Here is a 14,860-nt window from a genome sequence, read left to right on the forward strand (position 1 = left end):
TAATAAAAGATGTCGGATTTTTGGAGGAGAAAGTGTATGTGTATATAAGTGAAGACACACGCCCCAGAGTCAGCATTAATATTTTAATTATGTAAAGGGATTAATTTATTTTAAATTTATTTTCTGCTCTTGGTGTGTGCTGCCGAAGGAGCAGCTAATTCCTTTTTTAAGATGCCAGCCTCTATTTCCCCAGGGGAGCAGCAGACCTGCATCCTCAAAGGCGTAAACTTCTAATTATAGAGGTAAAAAAAACCAGACATAGGCTGTTGGGACGTCGAATGCTATGCTATGATTTAGAGTTTAGCTAAGAGTATTTGTTTTGAATTTCAAATTGAACTAAGATAACCACACACCCCCCCCTTTTTCCCACTGATGGCCAAGGAGAGAAACTTCCTAAATACACCTGAGAGACGGAGAAAAGAGTGAAACTCACCTGCCATAAACTTTCACACTCTGAGAAAAAAAAGGGGGGCTTTGCTGTGTTTGGAGACCTAAGAAGAGAGGAGACTGCCCATGAGTTAATGGAAGGTCTCAGGTGCATCACACTCTGCCACCCCCAACCTGGGGCGAGCGCCATGGGAAGGGGTGTATCACGCCTGCCCACGCTCCGGCTGTTCTCACAGAGCCATGCCCGCCCTCCCCATCCCTGAGTTTGTAATCGTTGAGTGAGACTTAAAGGAATCTGCCAAGTCAGTGCATACGATGCAGAGGCCAGGAAGGGAGGGGGAGTGAGGGAAGGAAGGTGCTACATGAAAACAAGGTGTCCCCATGCCCGTCACCAAGTGAGGGGAGAGCCCATGGGAACTGCCTAACTTGGCCCTGCTGGCCAAGGCATTATTCCCACCACCCGGCGAAGAATCATACTTGCTGCTACAGAGAATATACACATCTGAAATTCTATTAAATGTTGTTAGCTTGTAGAAAGTTTGAACCAATTAAAACCACTCACACCAAAACAGAATACTATCTAAAGAAAAAAAAATCATTGAAATTATCAGGTAGGATAATCTTTTCCTGTTCCTGCTTTTAGAGGGCAGATTGGAAAAGGATGATTGAAGTTTGCATGATTTGTGATTAACTTTCTGCATAATCAGGACTTATGCACCCTGATTGTTCCTATTTGATTCTTTCTGGAAAAAAACAAATCATTGGTTACTGTGACAGGTACTCTTTTCATGTGTGCTCATTCTGTTCAGTTCTTTCCAAAGTGTCTATTTATATCCTTTGGCCACTTTTCTCTTGTCTCTTAATTATTGATTTGTAAAAGCTTTTTATATAAGAAGGATATTAACTTTTGCCCATTTTGTAATAAATAACATCATAGGCCTTTCAACTATTTTGGTCACATAGAAATCATTTTTGTTATTATTTAGCTGTTTAAGTTTTCATATACATCTATTATTTTCCTGTAAGTGTTTCTGGCTTGGGAGTTATAGTTAGAAATTCATGTTTATTTTAAAATTACAGAATTATTCACTGAAGTTTTCTCCCAATAGGGGTACCTGGCTGGCTCAGTCCGTGGAGTGTGTGACTCCTGATCTCCAGGTTGTGAGTTTGAGTCCTACATTGGGTGTAGAGATTACTTAAAAATAAAATCTTTAAAAACAAAATAAAATTTTCTCCCCATAGTTCCATGGTTCCATTTTTAAAGACATGTATATTTAAATCTTTACTGTCTGTGGGCATAAGATATGAGATCAGGTTTTAACCTTTTATCCCCCTTCAAATGATTTGTTAGTTTTCCTAACCTGTAATGGATTTCTGTCTCATTTTCTCATTGCTTTAAATTCATACGCATGTTTGGAACTATTAGTGGGCTTTCAATCTGTCTGTTCTGGTGTCAATGATACCATAGCTGTACAATTTTAGAGATGATTAGGGGCTGTACCAATTATTACTTTTCTGTTTCCAAAATTCTTGGACCATTTTCATATGTTTTCTTCCAACTGAATTTTAAATGTATATGATCTTTACTTTTTGTCAAGAACAGCCTTATTTGGCATATGTGGTAGTCAGAATAATGTCCCCTACCCACAAAGATGTGCATGTCCTAACTCTTAGGACCGTGAACAAGTTAACCTACATGACAAAGGGATTTTGTTGATGTCATTAAATTAGGGATCTTGAGGTGGGGAGATGAAGGTCATCTGGGTTAGCCCAGTGTGATCCCAAGGGTCCTTTTATTTTATTATTTTATTATTATTTTTTTATTTATTTGACAGAGACAGAGACAGCCAGCGAGAGAGGGAACACAAGCAGGGGGAGTGGGAGAGGAAGAAGCAGGCTCCTAGCGGAGGAGCCTGACGTGGGGCTCGATCCCAGAACACAGGGATCACGCCCTGAGCCGAAGGCAGACGCTTAACCGCTGTGCCAACCAGGCGCCCCCCAAGGGTCCTTTTAAATGGAGGAGAGAGGCAGAACAGGAGCTTCAGAGGGAGCCGGGAGGGTGGGTGGACGGTCAGATGAGGCTGTGCTAGGTTTGAAGACAGAAGAAGGAACCGCAAGACCAGGAATGTGGCTGAGTTCTCGGGACTGAAAAAGGCGAAGGAAAAGAATCTCCCCTAGGACCTCCAGAAGGAATGCAGCCCTTGATTTTAGGGTGTCTCACCGCCAGAACTGTAAGAGAAGAAATCTATATTGTTTAAGCCACTATACGTCTGTGGTGGTTTGTTTTGGCAATAGTAGGAACCTCAAACGGTCTACTTTTTAAATTCCTCTCTATCTGACACTCTATATGTTACTCTTACGCATAAACAATAGCTTGGTAAGTTAAAGGATCGGGTTACAGTAATTTTCCCTCAAAATTGTGGAGATATTGATAGGTTGATTTTTAGCCCTTTGTCCTGCCGAAGCCAATCTGTATGGTTACCTGTACAGTGCTTTCCCTAGGCGCTAGGAATAAGGTCCCTTTACCCTTGAAATACATCTTCACGGTCTCTGGGTCTCCTTCTACCTATTTTTCTTGGTGTGGGTGGGCCCTTCAACCACCAGGCTTGTATCTGTCTTCAGCCAAGAAAAAATTCCAGGTATTATTTCTACGAGTGGTGCTTCTACTCCCTCTACAAGATTTCCTGCTTCTGAGAATGCCCTTTACAGTTAGAGTTGGTTTCTTGTCTCTACCGTCAAAATCTCATGCCGTTGGGGTTTTTTCAATCAACTGCTACATACAGTATTTTATTACAGTTTGGCGATACATGTCTCCCCATGCTTCTCAGGGCAAAATGAAGCAAGGTATCACGGAAATCAACAGCACACCGAGATCACAACCCATGAGTCCGTGGTGTGCACACAATCACAGCGGCACTAGGCTGTTCTCTTTCACACCATCCAAAACGCACTTCGTATTGGCTTCATTTGGGGCAAAACTATTTCTTAGATCTGACCAATGTGATTACTAGAAAATGATTCCATCATTTGCACATTAATGGCTAAGTGAAAGCCAACCTGTATGTAATAAAGCTGACTGAGCTCATTTCAGGCTTCCGGCTTTGGGAACTTCCACCTAAAAGCATTTATAATGAGTCGTGTGTTCAAACACACACTCAAATGAAGGGGAATAATGGGAAGCGGAAGCCAACAAAGCATCAGGATTTTTCTGGAAATGACTCAGAAAAGGCTTTTAAAGAGAGATTTTCGTCATGGCTTCATTAAGGGCAAGCACATTGGGACGAAGCCTGCTCTAAACGAGGCGTAAACATTTGCCTGAGGCAAGAGTTCTGGATAATAAGAAGTGGATTTACTCTATCCCTATGTTGGTCTCCATAAAACCTAGGTGAAAACATCATAATTCATAGATGACAGACAACTTCTAGAAAAGCCACCCATGTTTCGTTAGAGTATACAGGAGTCTTGCCTTCAACAACCCCAAGGGTTCTTGTGCAGGATTATTGGGGATTACATGATAAAATACGTTTCTTATAGAAATCCAAACCAAATTAAACACAGACATCGGGGGGGGGGCATAAACATGACACAAAACTTTAGCTTTTGTTGACTTTGAAAACTTAACACTTTAAAAAAAAATCTACCATGGAGACCTCCTAGAAACTTCCGAGCCAATGAGACACATATGTTGCTTCAGATTAACGGGGGTGTGATTGCTGCACTTGTAAACTTAAAATTTAGTTCTATGTGTGCTCCCAGGAGGGTACCAGATGTAGAAGAGATGTGGACGGTAGAGGCAGGGGGTGGGGGTTGGGTGAAGACCAGGTGCAAAGAAGGCTTCCTCCAAAATTTCTGCTGAGTCCTGTTAAGAGTGCTGAAATGGTTGGGGCAGCTGGGTGGCTCAGTCATTAAGCATCTGCCTTCGGCTCAGGGCATGATTCCCGCGTTCTGGGATCGAGCCCCACATCAGGCTCGTCCGCTGGGAGCCTGCTTCTTCCTCTCCCACTCCCCCTGCTTGTGTTCCCTCTCTCGCTGGCTGTCTCTATCTCTGTCAAACAAATAAAATCTTAAAAAAAAAAAAAAAAGAGTGCTGAAATGGTTAGGACCACGAGTCCCCGTGTCTGAATGAACCCACCATTACTGCCATTATCCACCACAGCAGACACCCAATGGTCAGCCTTCGCCTTGCCCTCCCTCACTCTCACACCATTCCGTTATCACCATTATGACAACTTCAGTTCAGGTCTTCATAACCTCTCACCTGGCTTATCGTGAGAGGCCATTATGTTAAAAACGGGCTAACAATTTGAACAGACACTTCACCAAGGAAGACGATGACCAATCAGCACAGGAAAAGATGCTCAGCTCACTGGTCTTCAGGAAAGTGAAAATTAAAACTACCAACAAGATATCACCTCATACCCAAATTAAAATGAAAAATACCAAGACACCAAAAGTTGGCCGGAATGTGGAGCAACCAGGACTCCGAGAGGCTACTGGTGTGAGCATAAGGCAATACAACTGCTTTGTAGAGCGAAGTTGAACACAAGCTCTCCCTGTCTCCGCGCATCCTCTCCTAGCTATTTACCCAAGAGAAGTGAGAACATATGTCTCCAAGAAGCCTCGTACAAGAACGTTCATAGCAACTTTATTACAGCCCCAAAACTGGAAGCAATCTGAACGTTCATCAGCAAGAGAAATGACAAACAGATTGTTGTTTATTCATACAGTGGGGTATGTCTCGGCAATAGAAAGAAATAAACCACTGATGGATTGTGAAGACATATGGCGAGAAAAGAAACCAGTCACACACCATACAGTTCCATCTACATGAAGTTCAAGTACAGGCAACACTAATCTCCGGTGAGAGAAAGCAGAATGGTGGTTGCCTCTGGGAGTAAGAATGAGTCAGGGAGCACGAAGGCTCTTACTAGGGTTTGGGAATTATTTTCTATTCCATTTGTGGGTCGAAACTTGCAGAACCAAACACTTAGGATCTGTGCGTTTTCTTGCTTTTCACTTAAGAGAAAAATATACAGAACATATTTATTGCTCCTATTTTTTGGTCATTTTAGTCTGTCCTTAAGGAATCTTTTCAAGGTGCAGAATCGAGTTTTTCTTAAATAAAGGAATTTTTATTCTATCATATATTATTCCTTCTTTTCCATGGCTTCTTTTTGTTTGTTTGTTTGTTTGTTTTGAAAATTTTATTTATGTATTTGACAGAGAGAGAGAGACAGCCAGTGAGAGAGGGAACACAAGCAGGGGAAGTAGGAGAGGAAGAAGCAGGTTTCCAGCGGAGCAGGGAGCCTGATGCGGGGCTTGACCCCAGGACCTAGGATCACGCCCTGAGCCGAAGGCAGACACTTAACGACTGAGCCACCCAGGCGCCCTGATGGCTTCTGATCTCTTCCGCAGAAATTCCAATTACCCTGCTATCTTTCACATTCTCCAGTGCTCCACTTTGTGTCCTTTTTTTTTTTTTTAAGATTTTATTTATTTATTTGACAGAGAGAGACAGCCAGAGAGAGAGGGAACACAAGCAGGGGGAGTGGGAGAGGAAGAAGCAGGCTCATAGCGGAGGAGCCTGATGTGGGGCTCGATCCCAGAACGCCGGGAACACGCCCTGAGCCGAAGGCAGACGCTTAACCGCTGTGCCACCCAGGCGCCCCCCACTTTGTGTCCTTCTCATCTGCATTCTGAGAGAACCTCTCAGCTGCTTGTCCCCATCACAGAGGGTGCCTCGTCTCTTTATGGCTTCCATGTGCAGATTTTAATTCTGAAATTTATCTAGCGTCTAATACTATTTTCTCCGTGCACACAGCTCCCTTCCAATCTCTCCTGCTGATGCAGAAATCAAAAACACGGGCTTTGGAATCAGATCTTGTTTGTCAATACAGACTCTAGCCTATACATATGTTTTGGGCAAATTAATTTAATTTCATAAACCTCTTTTTCTAATCTGCAAAATGAGAATTGGAGTGGTAACAACTTCATAGTGTTATTGTAACAATTTTGTGAGCTAATGATTATACAATACTCAGCCCAGCTCTGGGCATAAAGTACTGAGTAAATATTAGCTTGCGGCAGCAGCAGGGGGCATCTTCATCCTTGCTGTGCTTGCCTTCCCCCTGACAACTGTTCGGTTTCAAGCTATTCACTGCTCACCTTCTAGGTCTTTCATACACTGGCTGATGCATGGCGGACGTCCAGCGAACGTCCATTGAAGAAAGAGATGTATCTCCTCCTTAATTTTTACCGTCTACTCTCACATAGTGTAACGTCACTGTTTTTGTTGTTAATGAAACTCAATTATTAGTGAAAATCTATTCTTGGAACGGGTTTTAAAACAATGAATCAATTCCTCTCCCCAGAAAAATATTGTTACAATGTCACCTTGATGGCACTCGAACAATGAACCCATCGGGAATGGAAAACTGATTCCATGTTGAATTTTTATTCAGATAAACATTATAACAGACCCATCAGAATTAGTTTTCATGAAATAGGAATTTGGGGGGTACGCCATGTGGCAGTGGTTATTAAAATTTGATTCTTTAAGATTCTTAAAACATTTCCTAACGTGTTTTATTTTTCTTTCATGAAGTCTCAAAATAAATTATTAGAGAGATGATAAAAAAAAAAAAAAGGCTCCTTTCTGCCTGGCTGGCTCAGTCAGTGGAGCGTGCGACTCTCGATCTCAGGGTCATGAGTTCGAGCCCCATGGTGGGTGTAGAGATTACTTAAAAATAAAATCTTAAGAAAAAAAGAAAAAGAAAGGTCCCTTTCATCTAGTTTCTTAATGTTTAAGTAAATCCCAACTTTAAAAGAGTAGATACATCTTAGGTTTGAATTTCGAAATTGCAATCCACATGTTCAAATGTGACCTTTTCATCCTCTGTGGGCCGGAGAAATCAAAATCATTCACATCAGACTTTAATCCATCATGCTTAAAGCCCTAGGCATTGATGAGACAACGCCTTTTCATGTTCTGCAAAATTCTATGCACTACTGTTGCCAGCACCCCCAGGCGAGGCGTTGGTGGAGCCCATTGGAGTTGGTCCAGTTTTCCCATCGCCACCACAGCCACAGTCACCAGCCAACCAAACCTAACACTGGCACTCAGGTTTCTCCACACCCTTACCACACCAGGGTCTGTCGCAGATAAGACCATCCTCATTGACACCTTTGCCAACACTGCCTCCATGTCTGACACTTCACCGACCCCACAACTCTGTCCATGTGGTCAGGACCCTGCCCCTTCTGTCTGCTTTTGGTAGAGAGCTGAGCTGCAGGACCATTCCTGTATCCTGTGAGCTTCTTTCTGTCCTCACCTCCTCTCCAACAAGGGAGCCTTCCAATCATAGGGAATTCCTTCCCCACCAGACCAATATGGCCCCAGCCACATGGAATAGACACACGTTACCTAAGATGGCTTCCCTGTGCTCTCAACAGCTCTGATCACTGGATATATTAGTTATCGATTGTTGCATAACAAATGACTCCAAACTCAGCACGTTCAAACAACAGGCACTTACGAACTCACAGTTTCTGAGCGTCGGAAATCCAGGAGCAGCTTAGTTCGGTGGTTCTGGCTCAGGTTCTTTCACAAGATTTCAGTAATGCTGTTGACACGGACTGCAGTCTCTGAAGACTGACTGGGACTGGAGGTCTCACCTTCAAATTCATTCATGTGGCTGTCGTAGGAGGATTCCTTCTCTTGCTGTGTGGACCTCTCCACGGAGTGCTGCTGACACAGCTTCCCCCAGAGTAAGAGACACAGGAGAAAAAGAGAGAGAGAGAGTGAGCGTGCACACCCAAGGGGAGACGGCAACTTCGTTTGTAACTTAATCTCAGAAGTGACATCCTTTGACTTCCGCCATGTTCTATTCATTCATGAGTCACTAAGTCCAGCCCACACTCTTGGGAAAGAGAATTAAGCTCCATCTCTTGGAGGGAGGAATATCAAGAATTTTTGGACACCTTTTCGAAATCACCGCCCTGCGTTAACGTAGAGATCTCCTCAGATGTATGAAAGAAAACACAGTTGAGCGAACTCATGATGTGAGAGCTTATTTCTTAATCCTGGAATGTGCGGATTCCTGTAGAAAAGAACCCCTCTGCTCAGAGCTGCCCCAGCCCCGGAGGGGGTTCACTGCTTTTCTGTCCCTCTGATCCGTCTGGTTGCTCATTAACATGGTACAGGTGGGTCCCTGACAAAGCAGAACTAATGAATTATCTCCATGCAAGAGGGAGAGTGTGTGAGAAAACCGAGGAAAGGGGCAGAAATGGCCTATTGCTGCAGGCAACATACTGGATTAATCTTCATCCACAGAGTGATTCATCGTCCTGTCACGGACTCACGGAGCTGGAAAGAAAGTCAGGTCTCTCCAGTGTCTAGAAAGTGGGGCTTTTGGAGGAGGGTCAAACCCAAGAGAGTCGTGGCTGTTCTGTCCAGTCTGAGGAGCAGTTTAAGGAACCGTACAGTGGGTCTCAGAGCCTTCACACGGATCTGAGCAGCGCCAGTGCCTTGGAAGATGAGAGCAATTTTAAAACACAAATATTCCTCTCTGCGCGTGGCTTCCTCCCGCCCACGGGGTTCTGTCCTGTTCCTTGTAACGCGCCGTCTAAGGTCTGGTGACCGCCTCGTGAGGCGTGTTAGCGTGTGTTTTGATCAGACTATGGATTCTGACGCCGGATGTCACATTCAGCCGTGTGGTTGCCAGAGCAAGTGAAATAGGGTTCCTAAAAATAGTATGGTTTATGTGAAGTTGAGCCCGGGGGAGCTGTGGAGCAATGTTTCCCAAAGTGTGTTCCACAGAACACTGGTCCCTGAACTACTCCATGAGCAGAAAATTGTATGATAAAATGAGCATAGGAAACATTGCATTAAACTCTGTCCCCTAGAAATGCATGATAGACATTAGCATAGGAAGGGCATAGGAGAACGCCTGCAGCTGAAAGATTCTTCTCCTTCTCCTCCTCCTTATTATTAAACTGGATTTCACCCAGCGTTTCCCAGATATCTTCATCTATGGAACACATGGGACTTTAAATTTTAGAAATATCTCTGTTTTAGTTAATTTCTAACTAATTTGCATTGTTGTCAAAGATGTGTTATTTTTTAATTTTTTAAGTTTTGAGATTTTCTTTATTGTTTATTGCATATTCAATTTTTGTAGATAATCCATTCGTACATGAGAAGAATGTGCATTTCTCCATGGTTGAGTGCCAGGACATCTGGACGTCTATTGACTACGGCGTGTGAAATAGTGTTCGGCCGATCTCGTGTCTCTATGCTACTGTTGCTGTCTATTTCACACATCAGTTACTGAGAAAGGTAGGTCACCACCTGCGGTTCTGGTGAAGAGTATCTCAGGGTCTCGCTATCGTCTCTCGGTGTTTGCCATATATATTTTGTAGCTATTTAGGATAACACAAAATGGAAATTGTCACAGCAGTGTGGAGTGACCATTATTATGCCTAGTAATAATTTGTCTCTTTTTGTAACTGCTCCAGATTTCTTTAGTATTTGCCTTGCAGCCCTTCCCTCTTTTAGCTGGCACTACGCTCCCGCTTTAGGACTCCCGCATTTAAATAGGGCATCGTAGATCTTTTTCTTAAGCAAAACTGGAGCTCTGTATTTTCAGTGGGAAGTTTAGTTCATTTTACTGTATGGTTATGTTTCATCGTCACCTTACTTTGAGCTTTCTATTTGCCCTGCTGATTCTTTATTTGGTTTTTCCTTCTGTTTGAATAAGTTGCTTTGTTGTTGTTGACTCCATTTTCCCCTCTTGCAGCTTGTAAGTCTCTCCCTCTCCCTCTTTCCCTCCCTCAATCCCTCCCCCTCCCTCCCCCTCCCTTTTTCTCCCTCCTTACCTCTCCTTCCCTCTGTCCCACTCCCTCCTATTTGCTCCCATTCCTTCCCTCCTCCTTCCTCCCGCTCCCTCCCTCCCTCTCTGTCACATCTGGAATTCTGGCTTACCAAGCCTCCAATCTAAAGCTAATAGCTTGACCACTGCTGAGCAATCGTCCCACCTCCAGACTTAGCCACTATTGCTTTTCCAGCATTTTGTTCTTTGTTTAAATTGTTGTTATTATTTTATATAGACTTTTAAAAAGGTAGCCACTTGTTTACAAATGATTTTACTCACTATTTTTTCAATATCCGACTTTTCTCTGGAATCATTCTCTCTTCCTGGAGAACATAGTTTGGAGTCCTTTTTGTTAAAGTCTCTTAGTGATATGACTCTTGTGTGTCTGTAAAATTATGTTCAATTTACCATTGTTCTGTTACTATGCCCTGTTTAAATGCATTATATCCAATTTACCATTGTTTCCGGAACTGAGTTTACTGGGTTGACAATCTGAAGTCGGTGCTTTGAAAGTATCGCCAAGCGGTCTCTGGTCTCGTGGCGGATAATAACGCATCGCTAGTAAACCCAGTTTCTACCTGTAGCTCAGCTATTTCTTCTCTTTGGCTGCTTTCAGCGTCTTTTATCTTCCATTGGATTTTCTGTAATTTCACCGTAACCCGGCATGGTGTGGGTGTCTTCTTAGTTAACTAGCTTGGGCTTCGTTGTGTTCTTTGTAACTGGGGATTTTTGTTCTCCTCGGTTGTGGAAAGTTCTGAGCCATTATCTCTTCAAACACTTCTCCTCTTTATTCTCTCTGTTCTGGATTTCTGCTTAGACACAGGTCACACTTCCTCACTCCCTACTTTGTATCTATTCACCTCTCTTTCACATTTTTTATCTCATTTCTCTATGCTCGATATTGGCTAATTCCTTCAAATTTGCTTTTTGTTTCTTTCTCCAGCTGTATTTAATCTACTTGTAACCCATCGATTGAGGTTCCTGCTTTATTAACTATAATTTAACTTGTAAAATTTGATTATTAAAAAATATTCCTAGAAATTTGTATTATCCCCTGTTTCTTTCATTTCTTCAAATAAAAAGTCATGTCCTAGTCTGTAAGTGATCATTACAATAATTTAAGTAGTTGAGGGGACTCATTCTGTTGTTTGTTATTTGCTGCTTTTCTTCATTGTGGCTTATTTCTTTGCGTGTTTCAGAATTAATTTTGAATTCGTATTCACCTGCGTGCTACCCAGGGCAATCCCGAGGATGTACGTTGAGGCTGTTTTTGTCTATTGCGGGTTTGCTTCTGCATGGAGCCCCTCCCCTCCGCCCCCAAGTTCCAGGCTTCCTGGAGCCTCTTCCTGGTCTGCCTCCCTCCCCTCACCTCGAAGAATGGGTCTCACTGACAAGAAGCTGAGAACATGGAAATAAGAGCCAACTGGTCTTTGAAGCTATTTCCCCCAGAGAGCTCAGTGGTCATCAGTGGCTTTCCTAAGACTTTGCTGACTTTGGTCCTCAGGTGACTTTGAGCCTTGGCTAAGACAGCATAGTGAGTGACCTTTCCTGAGAAAGCCACACTCCCAGCATGAGACTGAGGGAAAGGAAGAACAGAAGAACAAAGCCACACGTATGATGAAACAGCACACAGGAACATTCTTTATGTATGATGGCGTGTTAACGGCATGACTCACCAACGACTCTTTTTCCAGCAACTTTACAGAAAGACACCGATATCCAGTGGAGCGCCTCAAAAGTTTCAAGTGATGATTAAAAAAATTTTTTTAAAAAGCTGTTAAACCTAACGTTATCTGGTCAGTCAAGAAGATCTCAAAAATTTATTATAAATCATTTCAATCCAGGAGACAATGTGATGTGCAATGAATATTTAAATGCAATCACATTAGATCTGACAACACAACTAGAGACGTAATTTCTGTTCGTGCTGAGCAGCTTGAGAAAAAGGACGCTTTTTTTTCTATTTGAATTATGAACGCGGTAGAGATGAGAACTTTTAATGACAACCTGAATTTTGTTGCTGTTAAAATCAAGTCCAAGACATAATACCGGAAAATCAAATCCCTGTTGGCTGAGGGAAACCCACGTTCTGATCTCAGCTCTGCCACAGTATTTCCACGTGACTGTGGAAAGTCACTTCTGCTCCCTGGATCCTGGTTTGCTCAAATAGAAGAGATTCTCTCCGGGGTTTCTCCTGGCGCTGGAATTGCAAAATTTTTGTGATAAATATACATTGATTGTTGCAATATCGGGAGCACTGAAGGTTGGCTCCAAACTTTAAATTTTTTATCTGACGAAATCCAGACTTTGAAAGGAACCATGAGTGGCTTGTTTAAAGTTACCCAGCTAGTTGTTAACCAAGTCACAGAGGTGCAAGCTATTTTGCTAGTAAGAAAGAAGGGAAAGATGGAGGGGGAGGGGAAGAAGGAAAGAAGGGAAGAAAAAGGAGTAGCCTTATAAAGTCGATTTTCAGATGGCGTAGTAAGAGGGGAAGGACCTCAGCCCTTCTTGGCGGGTGTTGATAAACATTTTAAGTATGCAAAAATCCCAGTCTGTAGATGATAAGGTCCCTCTCGTGTTCAATGATGTCTATAATGCAAACTTCTTCAATTTCTATGAGAATACAGTTTGAACATCTCTACGAGGTTATATTTCAGGGTAAGATGCCTGGTGCTTGTGCAGACAGGTGGTTTCAGACTATGAAAGATGCCTAGGTATGGTGAAACAGTATTTCAGAATTTTTTGATCTGGAAAAAAATGAGGAAAAAATAAGAAATGGTGGGAGAATTTTCTAAAATAAATTTTAGTTTCTTAGAAACGTCCTGTAGGAAGTATTCTTGAATGGTTCTATATAAGCATTACGGTATAGTTTCCCTTCCCTAAGACACTCTGCTGAAAGTGTCCTTCATCCAGGGGACAGAAAAAGTGACAGGCCGAGAGGGCAAGGCTGTGGGGGAAGCCTACATGGACCCTTGTCCGGAGTTGTATGGTTCTTTCCAGCTAGGTATTCGCGTCTCTATGTGCTTCCGCAATACTTCTCGTCTTCTGCTTTTCTCGCGAGTCACCTCCTGCCTCCCCAAATTCTTGATACATGTTTTCCCAGTATCCAAAAGTACAGTGCTCCTATGAAAACTTTCATAGGCTGACAGAGCAAACAGCAAAGAAGCAACGGGCGTTAATTTACATGGAAAAAGTTTTGAGCATTCCAAGACCCCCCAAATCACCCCTCTTAGGCTCTTCTGATACCTTAGGACAAATCTTGCTAACGGATGCAGAAAATAAATCGAGATAAAGCACAGGTGCTCAGACACAGCTCAAGGCTCCGGCAGCTGAGTGTGGTTCCCGGGGAAGAAGCTGGACGGGGCCCCTCTGTAACCACTCGCTGCGAACCAATGCTGAACGCTTCGTTATTGCTGATTTTCACCTTTTCTCGTAAGAGCAAACATCCTCTTTGGATTTCCTTCAGTTAATAAGAAGAGGTACTAGCGTTAGGTCTTCTGTAAAAATGAAGTGGTGTAACACGCACTTTCAAAAAGTGGGGATAACCACATTTGATTTACTCAAAGCTGGATCCTTCGTACCAATGACTGTCCATATTTTTAGATCAGTTCTTCAAAACACCTACACAAACTTTACATTTATTTCTATTTAACTGGCTTTGGGGAAAAATATGTTAGGGTTTTTAACACAGCATAACTCTATGTGTGGCAGATACTGCTGGTGTCTATCGGATGCAGACATTCCAACGGATTCTATTCAGAATGGCAATGTGCTTGTGTATCGTCTCAGCTTTCTTTGCTGCTGAAGATGTTCATGTGGCACAGTTCTGGTCATGTAACATAAGCAAAAATCCCTGGGAAGAGCTCACCTTGTGTAAGAAACAAAGGTTTTAAGGTGAATCCATTTGCCCTCAACGTGCCTGGAATGTACTATGATGGGTGAGGCACAGCAGCCATCTTGTGCTCAAGAGGCTGAAAGGCACAAGCCACCAGGGACAAAGCAGAAAAATAAAAAATAAAAAAATAAAATAAAAAATAAATAAAAGTGGCCTGGCTTCCCTGACTGTGGAGCTGCCAAAACACCCTTGGGTGTCCTACCTTCCATGTTCTCATTACCTGAAACAAAAACTCTCCTAAGCCACTATTAAACAGATTTCCTTTATCATATCTGAACAGAATTTCTAACTGATATAAAAAGCCTGCCTAGGGTAGACACTTCCTAAACTGTTTTAAAGATTGCTGTATATGGTCAATTTGTATTTTATTTATAGTGGAGAGTAATGGTAGGGAGGAAATAGCATTCCCATGATAGTATTAATGAATAATCTCAAAATGCTTTATAGTTGATGATTCTTCTTGAGACTTTTTCCAAGGAAATAATCCTCACCTTATTTAAAGCTTATGTATAAATGTTTGCTGCAAAACTGTTTAAGTTACTAAATTATTGGAAAGATCTTAAATGTTCAGGAATATGGAAAGATAAGACAATTTGATGCATCAGTAGAGTGGAATGGTCTATAGTCATTCAGAAGTGTGCTTCTCAAAAAGATTCTTGATGGCAATGGAAAATGCATGTATTACAATATTAAGCCAAATATGCAG

At 42.4% G+C, this 14,860-nt stretch overlaps 1 long non-coding RNA gene and 1 other non-coding gene across 2 annotated transcripts in view; one reads left to right on the forward strand and one right to left on the reverse strand.

The window, feature by feature from the left end:
* Positions 1–8,467, reverse strand: part of LOC130544552 (uncharacterized) — a 43,917-nt gene extending 35,450 nt beyond the window's left edge. The window contains exon 1 of the long non-coding RNA XR_008960926.1: positions 7,931–8,467. This is a non-coding gene — a long non-coding RNA (uncharacterized LOC130544552). The remainder of the gene's footprint in view (positions 1–7,930) is intronic.
* On the forward strand, positions 992–1,125 carry LOC113250912 (U8 small nucleolar RNA). Its single transcript, XR_003314248.1, has one exon. It is a non-coding gene; the product is annotated as a U8 small nucleolar RNA (small nucleolar RNA).
* Positions 8,468–14,860: the final 6,393 nt, after the last annotated feature.

The sequence above is a fragment of the Ursus arctos genome, unplaced genomic scaffold, assembly GCF_023065955.2.
Source record: "Ursus arctos isolate Adak ecotype North America unplaced genomic scaffold, UrsArc2.0 scaffold_1, whole genome shotgun sequence".
Taxonomy (NCBI): Eukaryota; Metazoa; Chordata; class Mammalia; order Carnivora; family Ursidae; genus Ursus; species Ursus arctos.